We start from the raw sequence: 5,913 nt of genomic DNA on the forward strand, positions 1-5,913 counted from the left end.
AATTTTGTTTGATTTTAAAACCAAATATCAAACCTACTTATATTATATATATAATTTATTTCTAAAAAAATGTTTATGCAAAATCATTATTGTATAAAAAATGTATAGCAAATGTTCAATTCGGTAAGGCAGCAATCAATGTCCGAAACAATAGCTCTGCGTCATCGTATGATGTGATGATGGGAAACTGATCTCGTCTGTTTCCAGTAAGCAACTCGACAATGTTAATAAATTCATTGCTACAGCCATGCTCTGGAAAGTTCTCTGTATATTCCTCTATGAGATTGTCAATTGTTTGTAAGTTACATGGTAAAGGAAATGAACAGTCTCTTCCACCAAAGATCTCTGGCTGATAGTATAACATATTTGGAATACCACTTGGTGTTACAACTTCAGCACGTTGTCTTCTTATTCTATGTGAGTTCCAGTTCTCAGCAAACATGTCCAATTGATGTTGGATAACGGAGAGGAAACAAAATCGAACACATTCTTTATGTACTGGACACGATACATTAAGAAGTCCAGTGTCTTGGAAATCCTGGAAACGGTTTCTCCAAAACTGGGTGAAACTCGTTTTTAGTGTACCCCAAAGCCTTTCTATTCTTTGATTTGCAACAGATCTGCCGACGAGAAAAGAATTTTGTCCCGACATTTCATCGTTTTGATTATGTCGCAACGATCTTTGTAAATCCCTCATTATGACGTTTTCTGTTCCTGCATCCGATCGAACAACCCTTGGAAGCATCTTTCTTTGTTTGATCCAATTAAGATACCAGTAACCGACATATCTGGGGTTATTGTTGGAGGGACTTGCTATCAACCATAAAAGTTTACGAGAGTATCCATCGATTGCCCCATGTATAGCTATGCCGTAGGGTTTTAATTTATCGTAACCATCGACATGAATCAGATAGTTTGGTCCTCTATTGTAGTACACTCTCCTTCGAAGAACTCGATGCGATCTGTTAAGTACACCCTGTTGGTCTATTGTTCTTAAGCAAAGCCTTGCTCTTGATTGTGTGACGCAAAGTCCAAAGCCTATGTTCAGAGTCCTCCACATATACCTGTATCCAACATTAGACAGGCCATTACGGTGTAAAGCCAGGATTGTCCTTACAACTGTAGGTAATGGCGACTGGTTGTTACGCCGTCTGATATTTAATCTTCTCTTAAGTCTTTTTAACATGGAACAACTCATGAATGTTCCGTGAACAAACAAGAGAAATCCACATATTTGAAGGGACGTGTAGCATAATTGATGATAGTATTGGACTAGTTCAGGCACAGAAGCATCATCGCCTGGGTAAGGTATTCCTGTAACGTCATGATCAGCAACACAAAGGAGACAACAGAGTAACTGAAACATAAAGATAGAAATTACACGTATGATGTAATGATAAAATGAAAAATCCGATTGGCTTGATATCTAAATAGGGTGTTCACTGTGACGTCATCAGCTTACTATAAAACTACTAGGAAATGCGCTGCGCCTTCACATTTAATGGAATACGAAATGGAAAAATACACAGTAAGTTTTGACAATCCAAAATAAATCTTCATGGCGATATTTATAACATATTTCATTTTTAAATTTACCCGTTATAGGTATCAGGTATAAGCATATGATATTTTTACATTTGAACATGTTTTCATTTTCAAACAAGAGGACATATCTTCTTCCAGCATATTGCAATCGAATAAACATTTTAAAAGTCATCTGATGCCTAAACGAATTTATTTTGTTTGGTTGATTTTTGTACCATATCTTAAAGAAACAACGAATAGTGTACCTAATGAATAAAATTTGTTATGAAAAAAATATGTTTCAATTTTTGCTAAATTTGTTGTAACATCATGCCTCCTTAAACATGATATCTAGTTCTTTATCAATCATTGACTAATTTATAAAATTTGGTCGCATATTGTCAAAGTCAATCAACCATAAAAACAAGGCCAAGATCAAATTACAGGTATCAAAATGACATCCCCTGGTAGTGGGGAACCTCCTTGTCTAATATCATCAACCTAAGTCAAAGCTAAAATTACACTTCAGACTATCATCCCCTTGTAGTTGGAGACGTTAATGCCAAATATTATCAACCTTAGACTTCTATTTCTTGAGATATGGACTTAAGCAGTAAACTCGGTTGCAAAATTGACTATTAGAGTTCTTCAGGGTCATTCAAGCATTTAAAATAGGTCAAAAATAAATGGCACATGACTGACTGGCAAGAACAATATGTAGGAAATTTGCATCCTAAATATAAGAACCTTACTCGTTATGCTTCACGAGATAAAGACATGAACAGCAAACTTGGTTGCAATGTTAACGCCATATATTCACCGTCGCCTGTAAAACCGTACCTACATGTCTCGCTTTTACTGCGCATGCTAGACAAAATATGAAGAAAACTTTATATCATGGTTCACTATATTTTTCGCTAGAGCCGTGTAAATGTGTGCTCATTTTTCCTATTTTGGTAATCCTTTATTTTTTGTAATTTTTGGCCGTTTAAGGTGCAGTTTTTACAAAAAATAAATCACAATACAGTATTAAACCTTTTTCATACTTTCCGAGAAGATGGAGCTGATTAGTCTAAATGAAGAAAAACATTATAAAAACTATACAAGAAAGTTTTGACAAATTTTGTTTGTTTTTAAGCCAAAGTGTGTTGATTTGATGTTCGATGTCAGCAACATATTTCTTTGTTTTACTTTCAACATTACCTTTAAAATATTGCTTGATTCCATAGTCTTTGACCATTTATTAGACGGGCAGGTGACCAAGCAGCTGAAATAGACGATATTTCTTCAATTGAAATGTTTAATGAATAGCAAAATCTTCTAATCGGTCAATATCAAAATAAAGTGAACACATATTTCGTTTCGCATCATGCTTTTCTACCTGGCATTAGTGGCGAATCCAGGGGGTCCGGGGTTGGAACCCTTTTTTACATTTATTTGGAAGATCAATGCAATTGAATGGGGACATATAGTTGGAACTCCCCTTTATCGTGGGCTAGGATCCCCATACCCAACCCTTATAAATGACAAGATCCACCCTGCTAGTTGTGAATCAAATTATTTGTTTAGATTACTAATTTTTTTTTGCTTAGCTGTTATGAATTAAATAAGTCATGGAGATTGATCTACAAAGGACTCTGAAAGGCGAAAGGGAGGGACCATTCAGTTTTTTTCCATTTTTCATTGACAGTCGTACAGAACGGGTAGTGTACTTGTGATGGGATGGTGGGGAGAGGGGTGAAACCCTTTAAGTAGAATATATCTTTAATAATAGCAGACGTCTTACTCTAGATCTTATCACAGGTCACGTTAAACTGTAACTTTTCAATGCCCTTTCATTCAAACAATAACGTTTTTTCTCCCTATGATCTTTTTCATTTTGTGTTCAGTATTGCTTCATATTAAAATATAACGCTAAGTCTCCAAAGAAAACAAATACAAACTTACTTATGACTCGTTTCCACTGCTCCCGCTGATGTTGTTGCTGTCGATCTCCATCTTTAATGTGTCAGCACAGGAAGTAAAATACGGACCGTGGGAATCTGACCGTGAGAACGAATAAAGTTAACATCAAATAAGCAAGTTGACTTAATTAATCAACAAGTCGACTTCTTATTTTATGTCATTTACATTTATATTAGCAAGTCGACATTGTAATAAAAACTTTATCTACATCATTCCGACAAGTTGACTTCAACATGATGATTTAATATCAAATAAACAAGTTGTCGACTTAATCAATTAATAAGTTGAATTCAACGTGTCGACTTCTTATTACTATGCCATTATATTTATATCAGCAAGTCGACATTGTAAAACAATTTTTCTACATCATTCCGACAACTTGACTTCAACTTGATGATAAGATTCCAGCTTATAACACACAACTTGACTAATAATTCCGACTTATTAGCAACAAAATAACTTTACAAGGGGTGTACCATATGCGCTTCCATATTTATGTCCTTAATTTTTGCCAACATGCTTAGTCTATATGCCATTTTGTGATTCTGTGTTACATATTTACTTGTGTTTTAGTGATTAAGATTATAACACAATGTTGACTGCTGTACCCTATTTTTGACATTTTTACTTAATATTTCTGTTTGTTCTGTTCACACATCGTTGTCAATATAATGGAATTCGATGCGACTGTCATACTAGAAAGAGGTTTTATTTTAGCTAGAGATTAAACCGGGTTCAATCCACCATTTTCTACACAAGAAAATGACTGTACAAAGTCAGAAATATGACAGTTGTTATCCATTCGTTTGATGTGTTTTATCTTTTGATTTTGCCATTTGACTAGGGCTTTCCGTTTTGAATTTTCCTCGAAGATCAATATTTTTTGTGATTTTACTTCTTTTTAAAATAAGTTAACTTTTACTTATAAGCCTGTCAATGACAACTGTTTAAGTGATAGCAGTTATGTGATGACGAGGCATATTATATAATATTTTACAAACAGTAAAGCTCAGTTTAATTACCTTTTTCCTCTCACAATAACACATGAATACTGATACTTATATAATACCTTTTTTAAACAAAGACGGAATCAACTGTTGATGATTTCTGTTTAGATTTTATTAATATATTTTGTTTTATCTTTTAATTTATTTGCCTTACCGATTCTGCTTCATAACTAACTGTAAGGCATCGACATTTTCGAAATCATAAATCTGTCGTGTCTTACTATACAAATTTACCAAACGTGTTTTCCATCCTTTTAACTGTGTAAATTATCTCATTTTGATTCCCAGTCGAGTGTCAAAGTTTGAAATACAAATCATTTTATCATATCGAAGGACAGATAAGATGATTATCACAAAACACAGTGCAGGCATTTATTGTTTAACAAGGAACACAATAACACAAAACTAAACAAGAATACGCTTTGAACATGTTCAATTAACCATGATAAAGAAGGAGGAACTCGTTTGTTAATTTTGTCTAGAGAAAGTTCAAACTTAATTTTTGATATGTCAACATAGATATGAGAACATGTGGTATGAGTGCCAATGAGACAACTTTCCATCCAAGTCAAAATTTATCAAAGTAAACCATTATAGTATACCAATGTTATTTTTCAAATATTTATCATGATTATAATCCAAAATCTAAATATATATTATTCATATTCATTTTAACAATAAGTTTATATGTTACAAATTGATATCTGAATTGTGCATATATTCAAATAAATAAAATACAATACCAATGGTAAAGTCAAACATATATAATACATGTTTGTGTAGTACTATAATACAAGACATGTCCGTCACTTTTTCCTAGTTTCTGGTGGGGTTCGTGTTGTCTATTCTTTAGTTTTCTATGTTGTGTCATGTGTACTATTGTTTGTCTGTTTGTCTTTTTTTTCATTTTTAGCCATGGCGTTGTCAGTTTATTTTCGATTTATGAGTTTGACTGTCCCTTTGGTATCTTTCGTCCCTCTTTTCAAATCGTTCAAAAAAGTGTATTAATTTTTGTAATATTCAATAGTCTTGCTATATTCAATCTAAATAAAATGCTTTGTAATCATTTTTTGTTCAATTTACAATTATTCCACTTACTGCCATGTCTTACTTGCAAATGTTTTTAAAAACAAAATTGTGTTAAATATACTTTTTTTCTTTAAACATAAAGATGTTCTACCTTTGATCTAATTATCTTTTAATGGTTATCAGTTTGGATTTATATTTCGAAAGTATATTCAGTTCAATATTCATGTAGATAAATATCTTTTGGAAGACAGTTTATTGTAGGAATGCTTCTTGGATTAAAACATGTATTTGGTAACACAACTTTCAGAGATATCAGTATATCTTAGTTGAGGAAGCCGGGTATATCACCAAGAACTACCAACATTCATCTTAAAAAGTAGCAATCCTA

At 33.0% G+C, this 5,913-nt stretch overlaps 1 long non-coding RNA gene across 1 annotated transcript; it reads right to left on the minus strand.

The window, feature by feature from the left end:
- Positions 1 to 969: 969 nt before the first annotated feature.
- On the minus strand, positions 970 to 3,589 carry LOC143083235 (uncharacterized). The gene is made up of 3 exons (XR_012980599.1): positions 3,472 to 3,589; positions 2,728 to 2,791; positions 970 to 1,357 (listed from the first exon to the last, which is right to left on the minus strand). It is a non-coding gene; the product is annotated as an uncharacterized LOC143083235 (long non-coding RNA).
- Between the last annotated feature and the right edge of the window lie 2,324 nt (positions 3,590 to 5,913).

Source organism: Mytilus galloprovincialis, chromosome 7, assembly GCF_965363235.1.
Source record: "Mytilus galloprovincialis chromosome 7, xbMytGall1.hap1.1, whole genome shotgun sequence".
NCBI classification, from domain to species: Eukaryota; Metazoa; Mollusca; class Bivalvia; order Mytilida; family Mytilidae; genus Mytilus; species Mytilus galloprovincialis.